Consider the following 12,974-nt stretch of genomic DNA (forward strand, 5'->3'; position numbering starts at 1 on the left):
GAAATTCTGGCTATCAACGATATTTTATTAGTCACACTTAATTTAATGAAACAAATTACGCCGTTAGAAAAATTATGCAGATTACATGTCACCAGTTTCAAAATATAAAAAAATATTGAAAACACATGTATATTCAGCTAAAAACTTTTTGCTTTTTTTTTTCAATAAAATCAACACCGTTATAAAACGGCCACTTTGTTTTTTCGTTTTTTTTGCCTTTCTTACTAAAGAAAGGTATAGTGTTTGCTTTTGGCTCCGACGCCAAATCAAGCTTCGTTCCCAAATCATTTCTCGAGAAATATTCATTCGAAAAATCTGCAAAAAATCATGGACGATCGATTTTTTTAATTAAGGGAAATACTGAAAAAATAACAGAAATAAAAAAAAACAAATGTCAGCTTATCAATGTATTTTGTAGTATAAAAAACTTCAATTTTTGTTTATAAAATCTTATTTTGTATGTTTGGCCCGCAAGCTCATTTGAGCCTCAAATTTGGCCCGGCCTCCAAAAACTTTGAGCACCCCTGGTCTAAGCCCAAAGAAGGTTCTTACGACAAAAAGTGGCAACCGATTCCGGAAAATCTGCAGATTGTATGGAAAAAGTTGCGTAAAATCAAATTTTGATCATAGGAGGCTGATATGGAAAAAGCTAAAAACGTCGACAAACGAAAATTGACAGAACGAAGTTTGTCAGGTAAGGCTTGTTTTTTATATTTCTTAAAAACAGTTTTATGTACCTAACATTGATGTATTTATTTCCCAATAAAATATGTTAATTCAGCTTTATTTTGTGCTTTATTTTGTGCTTTCCAAATGTTATAAGAAACAAAGGTGTTGGAAAAAACTTCATTCAATCTTATGTCTCGTGGCGTTTAAGGACCATCCATACCCCCCCCCCCCCAAAGGTGTCCACGTGGTTTATGGATGGTCCCTTACGTCATTATGGCGGTTATATGATAGTAGAATCAACTAATTGCAGTGCTAGTAACAATTTCTTATACTGGAAATACAAAAATTGTAAGAATAACGACCGTACGAGCGATTGTACCTCTTGCCCCACTTTCCCCCAGTTATCTTATCTCATTAAAGTGTTTCGATTTGATGCCTTGAGATAATACACAGTTTAGGCTCTTGACAAGCAAAGTATCGGATGAAGCCCTCTTGCACATGTCAGCAAAAATGGAAAAATCTAATTCTGATCAGGATTTTCAAAACTTTGAAACTAAAAGTATAACAAAATGCTTCAAACTTGAACGATTTTGGTCAAACCCAAGGTGTTTCAAATGTTTATAGGACCTTTTCCATAAAAACTCTACACGAAGAAAAAAGAGTTCCCAAAATCATTTTGAAAAACGTACCATGGCATTTGAACATTTTGTTCGTGGTTCCCATTTTCATGAACGCTTGTTCACGATTTTGAGAACTCTTTTTTCTCCGTGCAGGTTTATTTATTTTGATACAATTTATAAACGTGCAAATCATAAGCACTCTGATAGCAAAGTGAAATTGTATTTTGAATTTTTATATATTTGGTTACAAAATTCTAATTTTATCTAAATAATTTAGGGACAGTTTTTGTTGTACCATGGTGTCATATCGGCAAAGAGTAGGGATTTTTTGCTAAGAAAAAAAAAGGATTTGCCTTTTGGGTAACCCTTTCATAACCGAGGCTTAAGTTTGCGAAAATAAAAAAATATGCAAAATTGATTTTTTTTAGATCGATACCTAATTACACAGTTCAACAAAAAATCAAATGTTTCTTGTCTCTGAGACGAGTATATGTGTTCCTAGTAGAATTTTGCCTGCTGAATCCGAATCCGGGTCCAGAATTGCTCCAAATGGTCCCAATTTTGAGATACACCCGTTTGAAATGTTAGTTTAGGACAAAATTAGCTACTTTGTCGACTATTTTAAAAAAGAACTATTGAATAAACAACTAAACCAATACATGTATATTATAGTTCACGTTTTCCCCTTTCTGAAACACCCTTGGTTTTTTAAATTTGATTGTTTCTACGCATATTTATAGCCATTTTAAAATTATATTTTCAGTTGGTTCTCATTCAAGTTTTTCCAACTTGCATGCAAGTCATATTATGCTGGGATATCAATAATAAAAATCAAAAATGCTTTGCAGAACGTTAAATAAGTATGTCTCGGTAATCTAATTGATCATATTTCATGTAATTTTGTCTGCTGAATCCATTCCTAGCATTAGATTTTTGCAAAAAGGTCAGCTTTTTGAGTAAAAATTGAATTTTCGATGATTTTTTCAAAATAAAATCTATTTTATGCTAAAGTATGATTCAGAGATGACTAAATCTCGATGTCTCGTCAGTCTTATTGATCATTTTTTATGTATTTTTGTCTGCTGAATCCATTCCCATCATTGGATTTTTTCAAAAAAGGTCAGGTTTTTGAGTAAAAATTGAATTTTCCATGATTTTTTTTCAAAATAAAATTTATTTAATGCCAAAGTATGCCTCGTGGATGTCTCGTCAGTCTAAATGATCATTTATAATGTATTTTTGTCTGCTGAATCCATTCCCATCATTGGATTTTTTCGAAAAGGTCAAGTTTTTGAGTAAAAATTGAATTATCGATGAGTTTTTTTCAAAATAAAATCTATTTTATGCTAAAGTATGACTCAGAGATGACTAAATGTCGATGTCTCGTCAGTCTAATTCATCATTTTTTATGTATTTTTGTCTGCTGAATCCATTCCCATCATAAGATTTTTTCAAAAAGGTCAGATTTTTGAGTAAAAATTAAATTTTCCATGATTTTTTCAAAATAAAATCTATTTTATGAGCAATTCTCTTTGAAATCGGCCGATATCGACCTTTTTTTTGTTATATTTTTTTATTTAGCTCAAACTTTGTGGGGGCCTTCCCTATGACTAAAGAAGCTATTTTGTGCAATTGGTTCACCCATACAAGTCTCCATACAATTTTGGCAGCTGTCCATGCAAAAATGGTACGTAAAAATTAAACAGCTGGAACTTTTGAGTGAATTTTCTGATCAATTTGGCGTCTTCCGCAAAGTTGTAGGTTTTGTTGAGGACTATTGAGAAAAAAAGGTACACGGAAAAAAATTGCCGAGTTCTTTATTAACATTTTTTTACAATTACTCAAATTCCCAAATGTTGAAAAGTTTTAGAGGACAAAAAACCCCATTTTTTGAGCCATAGAGAAGTATGGTCAAAAAATCTGCCGCCTTGTTATGAATTTTTGAAAAGGCAGTTATTTTTGGAAAAAATCGAAATTTCATACAAAACAAAATTTGACTTAATTTTTATGTTAAATTTAATTTGCAATCGAAAAGTACAGATTTTTGTTAAACGGCTCCGTTTTCAAGATATAGCCACCCAAACATTCAATATTGCGCCCTTTAAAAATGTTATTCCTGATTTTTTTGAAAATTTTGTTTTTGAAAAGATCGGATTTTTTTACGAATGTTTTATGTTTCAACATTGAAAATCGGAACATAAGTTGCTGAGATAAATATCGACATTATAAAATTATGGGGTTTTTGGGTAAGATTTAGACAACCTCAATTTTTCTCTTTTGTTTAAACCGCTGTTCTATGTCTCTTTGACAATTTCATAGAAAATCAAAGATCAGAATCTTTTAAAAATTGATATTTTTAGAAAAGTCACTCATGGTCAATATTTTTAAAAATCAAAAACTGCAAATATTTCGCTTAAATCAAACTTTGGGTGACTATATCTTGAATACGGAGTCCTTTATCAAAAAATCTGTAAAGTACTTTTCGATTGCAAATCAAATTTAACATAAAATGATTAGGTCTAATTTCGTGTTGTATGAAATTTCGATTTTTTCCAAAATCACATTTTTTTCAAAAAATCATAACTTGGCGTCAGATTTTTGGACCATATACATCTATGGCTCAAAAAATGGGGTTTTTTGTCCTCTAAAACATATGAAAAATCTCGAAAATCAAAAAATACGTATTTTGGGAATTTGAGTTTTTGTGAAAAAAAGTTAATAAAAAATTCGGCAATTTTTCCGTGTACCTATTTTTTTCTTAATAGTCCTTAAAAATACCTACAACTTTGCCGAAGACGCCAAATTGATCAGAAAATTCACTCAAAAGTTCCAGCTGTTTAAATTTTTACGTACCATTTTTGTATGGACAGCTGCCCAAATTGTATGGAGACTTGTATGGGTGAACCAATGGAACAAAATAGCTTCTTTGGTCATAGGGTAGGCTCCACAAAGTTTGAGCCAAATAAAAAAAAATACAACAAATAAAAATGGTCGATATCGGCCGATTTCGAAAAGAACTGCTCATAAAATAGTTTTTATTTTGAAAAAATCTATTTTTACTCAAAAACTTGACCTTTTCGAAAAAATCTAATGATGGGAATGGATTCAGCAGACAAAAATACATTATAAATGATCAGTTAGACTGACGAGACATCGACATTTAGTTATCTCTAAGTCATACTTTAGCATAAAATAGATTTTATTTTGAAAAAATCATCGAAAATTCAATTTTTACTCAAAAATCTGACCTTTTTGAAAAAAAAAATCCAATGATGGGAATGGATTCAGCAGAAAAAAATACATTTAAAATGATCAATTAGATTAACTAGACATCGACATTTAGTTATCTCTAAGTCATACTTTAGCATAAAATAGATTTTATTTTGAAAAAATCATCGAAAATTCAATTTTTACTCAAAAAGCTGACCTTTTTGAAAAAATCTAATGATAGGAATGGATTCAGCAGACAAAATTACATGAAATATGATCAATTAGATTATCGAGACGTACTTATTTAACGTTCTGCAAAGCATTTTTGATTTTTATTATTGATATCCCAGCATAATATGACTTGCATGCAAGTTGGAAAAACTTGAATGAGAACCAACTGAAAATATAATTTTAAAATGGCTATAAATATGCGTAGAAACAATCAAATTTTAAAAACCAGGCGTGTTTCAGAAAGGGGAAAACGTGAACTATAAGATACATGTATTGGTTCAGTTGTTTATTCAATAGTTCTTTTGTAAAATAGTCGACAAAGTAGCTAATTTTGGCCTAAACTAACATTTCAAATGGGTGTATCTCAAAATTGGGACCATTTGGAGCAATTTTGGACCCGGATTCGGATTCAGCAGGCAAAATTCTACTAGGAACATATATACTCGTCTCAGAGACAAAATCTTGTTGGACTGTGTTACTTTTCAGGTTCAAGTTGTACAGCTTTAGTTATTTAACAAAGTTACAAAGCATTAAGACCGTTGCAAATATTTTTCGAAGTTTATGTCCCTCGACTCTGACCAAAGTCGAGGGGGGGGGGGCAAAAAATAAAAAAAAACGTATAAAAAAAATTAAATTAAGAGCCATGGTTTCAACATTTTAATGAAAAAATTGTTTTAAAATGCATTATACACCTGTCCAGTTGTTTTGCCATCATTAGTTTACAAAATATCTAAGTATTGAGGAAAAAATTAATTTTTTCGATTTTTTTTGCGGTGCTGTGCATTGGAATTTCATGAACATTCAAAACATTTTTTAACAAGCCCAAACATGCCAAATATTATATAATCAATGCAGAAAAATGCATTTTAGATTGTTTTCGGTTGATAAGATTTCTATTTTCGTGGAAATTTTGAAGTTTTTTTGGAAAAATATTTTTTTTTGCCCCCTGATTTTCAGACCAATTTTGATGGGAGGGGGGCGACATAAACTTTGAAAAATATTTGCAATGGCCTAAGTTTTCTATTATAATCTAACTTTTGACAATATTTGAATGGAGACAGAAGAATTCTGGAGCAACATTTGAAAAGGATGCATAGCATTTTGACAGCCAGCACTATTTTGCAAATTCCGAGCCAACAGGTAACTATTCAACAAAACTGGCAGTGTTAAAAAGTAGCTGGGAAGGCCAGCTATTGTTTAACATTTCGAGTTTTCTAAGTTTTGTGTTAGTTTAAAGTTGATTTTTCCGGAATTTGCAAAAAAAATCTGTCAAAATGCTTATCCGCCCTTTCCTCACAACTTCATTCTCGAGTATCAAGGGGGAAATGTTGATTAATTCTGCTCATATTAGGTTCATGGCTCAATATAACCCTGTGAACAATTTTCAGCTTGTGGGGCCCGGTTGTAAACAAAAGTTCCGTATTTTGGACACCCTAAACAGCATGCACCGTTCTTTATATGATGGAAATGCGGTCCAGTTTCGAGTTTTTAGGTAACATAGTTAGTGAAACGTGCTTGCATTGAGAATAATTCAAACAGGATTTTTCTCTATGGATTCCAGACCATATTCCAAAATTGGCCTTACGATACCAGGGCCACCCCCGGTGACGGTTCTGCGCTGACATCAAACCACACACATTAACATTCACGAGGGGCTTAAAGTCACCGAAATTGGCCTAATCGCGATGTCTGCTGCTGGTGCAACTCATTCAGCAGCACACTTGTTGAATTAAATTAAATAATGGCAATACGCGAAAGTTCGCCGCACTATCTTCTTCCGCACAAACAAAGGTACATACTGTGCACCAGCATGTAACGCGATGTGACAACAATTACAAAGTTAAAACAGACGTATCGGTCGGCGGCAGTGGACGGACACTGGAGAAGACTTCGACGTGAGTACGGCAGCAGCTATCCGCGCATTCCAGCACGCAAAACGACAAGAGTTTGTTTTGCTGTATTGTCACTTCACATCGTCCGACGGTAGCATTCACTAATTCATCCGTATGACCATCACACACCCCAAAAAAAAAACAGAAGAACACAGACAGTCAGGTTCTAATGAGAAGGTGAAGCCCTCGATTGCCAGAGAAAGGTCAGCTCAGCAGAAGCCTTTGGAAATTTAATTGATTTCCAATTTGGTCATCAACCATGGAAACGTCCATCGGTGGACAACATAGTGCGGATGACATAAGCAAAACAGGCCATGCATTTTTTGTGAACCTTTCCAATTGTTGCGTAGCTTGCTACAACCTGCAAAACGCACACCTCAATCATCTTTCACTGCCGTTTTGGAACCTACATTCGAAAACACACGATGGCACGCACAGGCACTCAAAAAATAAGATTCTTCAAACGTCACGACGCGGAACACAACAAAAAACCACCAAGAATCGGTTCGGAATCGCAGAAAGCACGGAAAAAACTAACAGCTGGGTGTGCACCGTCTGCGGTCTACAACCCTCGACAGCAACTTCGTTGAAGCAACACAAACCAAAGCAATCGATGACACATACGGGGTGTTGTTCGTCCGTCAGACATAACCAGCACGACTACAGCGTGCGTATTAAAGCTGCACCAACACAAAGCCACTTGCACTCTGACTCACCGGTAGATTCCATCTCCGTCGGTTTACATGGCCAAGGGCACTGGTCAACAAATATTTGTTTGCTAATAAGCAAAAGAGATTTTTGGCTATTTTAAGTTTAAAATTGACAAAAAAAGTTTCCAGAAGAGTTATGGTCTATCTACAATTAGCTGTAAAAAGCCAGCCATTTGTTGGCAATGATTGTTTCAGAAAACCATTGAAAACTTGATTCAGAATGTATCACTCAAAATGGGTGCCTCTGTGATCTCTAATGCTAACTAGAATCCCAGCAAGCTTAGTGTAAGAGAGCACAGAGGCATCGAAATATTGTTAGCATTTTACACAGCGTCAATGACGACGAGTCCAGACTCGATTTCTCGAAGGACTTAAAAAATTTACTTTGGATAATCGAAACTTCAGATAATTAAATTACATTTTTCACTGTTTTTTTTTATTGTCGAGCCCAAAACTACTCTAAAGTGGTACAGAATGTTTAAATCCAAGATGGCGGCTAAAATGATGCTAATAAAATATTGAAGAAATGATATTTTTATTTAATTGGTAATCAACCACTCACATGTTATTTTTAATAGGGTCACAGAACTCGATTTGATGTTATAAATAAGAAAAAAAATGCGAAAAATATTTATGTTGTTCATGATTCGATTATCCGAAGTCCTATATCAACCTTCGGATAATCGAGGCTGGATTGTATGTGAACATAACTTGAAAATTATACGTAGCGTAGGAATCAAGTAAAAAAATCTCAAACAAAAGGCAGTTGTATAAGAAAACTAAGCTAAGTTGATGATCAAAATTAAATGTTTAACCTTCAAAAATTAAGCTGTTTTTCTCGTTACGTATATTTACCGCTGAGAATAAACAAGAAAACAATCTGCCATGGACCATAGTGCATCGATAAGCATTAATCATCGAAGCAAATGTGTATTGCAACACATGTATGCTCACCGCAATGTTTATGTTGCGTCGCATGGGCCCGTGAATACCATCAACAACAAAATGTATATGCATGTCACAACTAAAATGTATGAGTATGATTGTGTGTGTGTGGCACAACTGTAATACTGAATGAGATCATTTAGCGTCGCCGGGTGTGCAACATAATCAAGCCTGTGTTTGTGAGATGCCGGCAAAAGCTTTTCATCAATGAATGACGAATGCTTTCGCCTTTGTTTTTGTTCGAGAGCTGTTGGTGTTCTACTGTTTGTGGCATTACGGTTAGTACTAGCTATATAGACAAAGCATACATAGAACAATAAGCAGCTGCTTTAAATTGTCTGGAGCTAAAACGGATTAAAGAGTTTGATTTCCGTATGCTTAAACACGCTTGTGAATAGATTTTATTGCAATCGCACTCTCAATTAAGAGCTTTTAACTTTTAAGCCTAACTTAAGGCGATATACAGTGGACTCTCTGGCTGTCGATCTTCTCGATATCAATATTGCTCCATCCATCAATAAAATTTTCAGTCCCTTCAAATAAATTGCTTTGATTTTTCGGTCTATAATTTGATAACTCCCGCTCTCGACGGTCCCTTCAATATCGATAACGAGAGAGTCCACTGTACATGAATTGCTTTTCCAGGGAAGGCATTATTAACTATTAGCCTGTCCCATATTGAGGTCATGTAAAGTAATTTTGGGAGGAAATGCAAATTCGACACTCCAGTTCCGAGATATTTGAGTAAAATTTTAAAGCATTTTTTTGTGGTTGTCACGTTTACATTTGAGCAATTCTCTACGAAATCGGTCTTTTTCTTCAATTTTCACTTTTGTATTTTTTAATCCGGTTGAAACTTTTTTGGTGCCTTCGGTATGCCCAAAGAAGCCATTTTGCATCATTAGTTTGTCCATATTATTTTCCATACAAATTTGGCAGCTGTCCATACAAAAATGATGTATGAAAATTCAAAAATCTATATCTTTTGAAAGAATCTTTTGATAGATTTGGTGTCTTGGACAAAGTTGTAGGTATGTATATGGACTACACTGAAAAAAAATGATACACGGTAAAAAAAAATTGGTGATTTTTTATTTAACTTTTTGTTACTAAAACTTGATTTGCAAAAAAACACTGTTTTTTTATATGTTTTAGAGGACATCAAATGCCAACTTTTCAGAAATTTCTAGGTTGTGCAAAAAATCTGTGAGCGAGTTATGAATTTTTGAATCAATACTGATTTTTTCAAAAAAACGAAAAAATGGTCGGAAAAATTTTTCAACTTCATTTTTCGATGTAAAATCAAATTTGCAATCAAAAAGTACTTCAGTGAAATTTTGATAAAGTGCACCGTTTTCAAATTAAATCCATTTTTAGGTGAGCAATTCCATGTCAAATAGGGAATCGGTTGTACCCGACCCTCTCCGATTTCAATGAAACTTTGTAGACATGTTATCCTAGGCATATATAAGCCATTTTTGTGTATATGGAGCCAGTTACACTCGATAATGACATTTGAGAAGAGCGTAAGTGTTTTAAATATTTTTGTATTTCGTCATTTAAATATTGCTGTATCTCGAAGCCGTAGCATCAAATCAAAAAGTTGTCAAAGACAAACTTGTAGGAAATTTGACGGGCTTTCCGAAAAAAATACAGTGAAAGAAAAAAACAATCCACATTTATGAGATTTTTGGATTTTTAAGTTTAAAAGTCAAATTTAAAGGTGAGCTCACGATTTTTTTCGTTAATTTTTTTTGTGAAAATAGCCCAAAATGTTACAAAAAGACTCACGAAAAATGCAGGATGGAGCAATTCACCTAAAAAATACAAAAATCATTTTCTGGAACTGTTTTATTGAAAAGTGCTCTAAACATCAAAATTTTCAAAAACCAAATACGGGAATCGATTCTTCAGACAAGTCTCCATACTGACCATTGTCCTAAGTCCAATCCTTGTGAAGTTACAGCGGTTTTAAAAATAAAAATGTTGAAAAAATAGGGTTTTTGATGGTTTTTGGCAAATTTCTATAAGACCGACTTGATTTTTAAGTCTCGAAAATATGTTTAACGGAAAGCTCGTCCAATTTCCCATAAGTTTGTCTTTGACCACATTTCAATTGGATGTATGAGCTTACAGATATAAGCTAATTTACTATCCAGGTTACTATACTACACTGAAAAAATATTATGAGTTCAGTTATGAGCAATGTAATTAGCTTATATCTATACATGCATGTTTGCCCACCTTTGAAAAAAAATTTTTTTGAAAAGCTGAGAAAATTCTCTATATTTTGCATTTTTGAACTTTGTTGATACGACCCTGAGTTGCTGAGATATTGCCATGCAAAGGTTTAAAAACAGGAAAATTGATGTTTTTTAAATCCCACCCAAAGAACACATTATTTTCTAATGTCGATATCTCAGCAACTAATGGTCCGATTTTCAATGTTGAAATATGAAATATTCGTGAAATTTTCCGATCTTTTCGAAAAAAATATTTTCAAAACTTTTAAACCAAGACTAACATTTTAAAAGGGTGTAATATTGAATGTTTGATCAGAAAGTTCATTCATAAGTTACAGATTTTCGAATATTTTGTATGGACAGCTTCCAAATTCATATGGCTTATATGGCTGAACCAATGACAAAATGGCTTCTTCGGTCATCGAAAAGGCACAAAAAATAAAAATAGTCGAAATCGGCCGATTTTCTTTAGGTAACGTCATGATTCGAAATCCGGACACCGTATCATTCCGTAGCATATCATTTTTGTTTTTGCTGGCACAAAATCATGTAATAAGTTAGAGTTACATAAATATAATCAGGATGTAGTAAAAGCAGTCCATTTTCAGAGAATTCATGCAAAATATGTCTTTTATAACCATTTTTCACCTGAATTTTAAAATAAAAATGACTTGTTGTGCTTCGAATCCCGGACACTGACAATAGCTGATTTGAAATCCGGACACTCGTTTTGCCTTCCTCATCTTACTGAGGAAAGGCTATAAAATCGCTCGAAAAACGAAATTCTTAATTTGACCTCCTAGACCCACCTTCAAGTATACATATCAACTCAGAATCAAATTCTGAGCAAATGTCTGTGTATGTGGTGGGATGTTGATAAAAAAAATTGCACTGGATTATCTCGGCACTGGCTGAACCGATTTGGATCGTTTTAGTCTTATTTGATCCGTCTAGGGGTCCCATGAGTCACTATTGATAATGATAAAGTTTAGTTAAAAACTTCAAAAGTTATGCTAAAAAACGATTTCAGCAAAAGTCCGGAAGATTGTAAAAAGGGTGGTTTTTGTAAGAAATCTCGTCATGTTATACAGTTTTAGAAAGGTATTCAAAAGACCTTTCTAACGAGTTCAAAAGATTGAAGATCTGACGACCTTATCAAAAGTTATAAGCACTTAAGTGTTATTTATGAACTTTTCAGAGGACGGATCTAATATATTTCGACTATCATACGACTTGTCGTTGGATGGGTAATCAAAAGACCCATCCAACGAGTTCAATAGATTGCAGATCGGACAACCCTATCAAAAGTTATAAGCACTTAAGTGTTATTTATAAACTTTTTAGAGGCCGAATCTCACATATTTTGATGAAAACGTTGTTTGGATCTATAATGCGACCTTTCGTTGGATAGGTAATCAAAAGACCTTTGCAACGAGTTCAATAGATTGCACATCTGATAACCCTATCAAATGTTAGAAGCACTTAGGTTTTATTTATGCACTTTTTGGAGGCCGGATTTCACATATTATGATGAGAACGTTGTCCGGATCTAAGTGTGAGGAAGGCACCAACCACCTTAGGGTGGATTAAGTAACGTTTTTTATAAAGTTACTAGAAAAAGTAAATTTGGACCAACCTGCTGTACAGTGCACTGAAATGCTCAACCTTTGATTTTTAAATGTTGTTGAAATTTTAGTTCCATAGGTTTTGTAAATAACGATTTACGGAATCTCAGTTATCAGTAGACAATTGTACTCGTAACCGAATGGCGTTATCGCACCGCTTTGCTTGGAGACGGTGATTTTAGCTGATTGCAGACTGGATTTCGCTATGTCCATAGGGTCCTAAAGCCCTATGTTAATTTTTATGTACAACGATAAAAAACACGATAAACTATTTCTAGTCACTTTTTTCATTTTAATGCAAAAAAAAATTGACAAGACAACATTTTTTCGCAGGATCAACTATGGTCCCCTTGGAACGAGCTGCCAAGTAGGGCCTTTTTGTCAAGAAGGGCCGCAAAGTATTTTTTTTAATTGATTGAAATATCCTTTGCGATCGTACAAAGGGTCATTGTACTCAGAAAAATAAGTTTTATCGTTATGAACAATAATATCAGCAATCTAAACTCAATTTTAGGCCTCTAAGAATTCATAACTGAGAATATAACCAGTTCCACCTGCACCAGATTCTCACCACCATGAAAGCCGTCAATGGCCGGCCGCTCAAATCTCCACCGCGCACAAGAGACAATTTTGATTTTTTTGGCAAGGTAAAAAGTCTAGGATAAGCTCTAAGCAAGCGTTACGACCATTTGCATAGTGTAGTTTTCCAAAAAAAAAAAAAAAAGATTTCATGTGGTTTACTACGCACACGATTTTGTGATATTATTGTGTAATAAAATCAAGGTGCTTTTTAAGAACTTTTGAATTCGTATTTAAAAAATCCACTTTA

General features: G+C 33.7%; 1 protein-coding gene across 1 annotated transcript in view; it reads right to left on the reverse strand.

Annotated features, from left to right (window-relative positions):
* LOC6037124 (unconventional myosin ID) overlaps positions 1-7,228 on the reverse strand; it is an 83,796-nt gene extending 76,568 nt beyond the window's left edge. Inside the window, exon 1 of the mRNA XM_038251617.1 lies at positions 7,033-7,228. The gene's annotated coding sequence lies outside the window, so the exon portion shown is untranslated. The remainder of the gene's footprint in view (positions 1-7,032) is intronic.
* Between the last annotated feature and the right edge of the window lie 5,746 nt (positions 7,229-12,974).

This window comes from Culex quinquefasciatus, chromosome 2 (genome assembly GCF_015732765.1).
Source record: "Culex quinquefasciatus strain JHB chromosome 2, VPISU_Cqui_1.0_pri_paternal, whole genome shotgun sequence".
In the NCBI taxonomy this organism is placed as follows: Eukaryota; Metazoa; Arthropoda; class Insecta; order Diptera; family Culicidae; genus Culex; species Culex quinquefasciatus.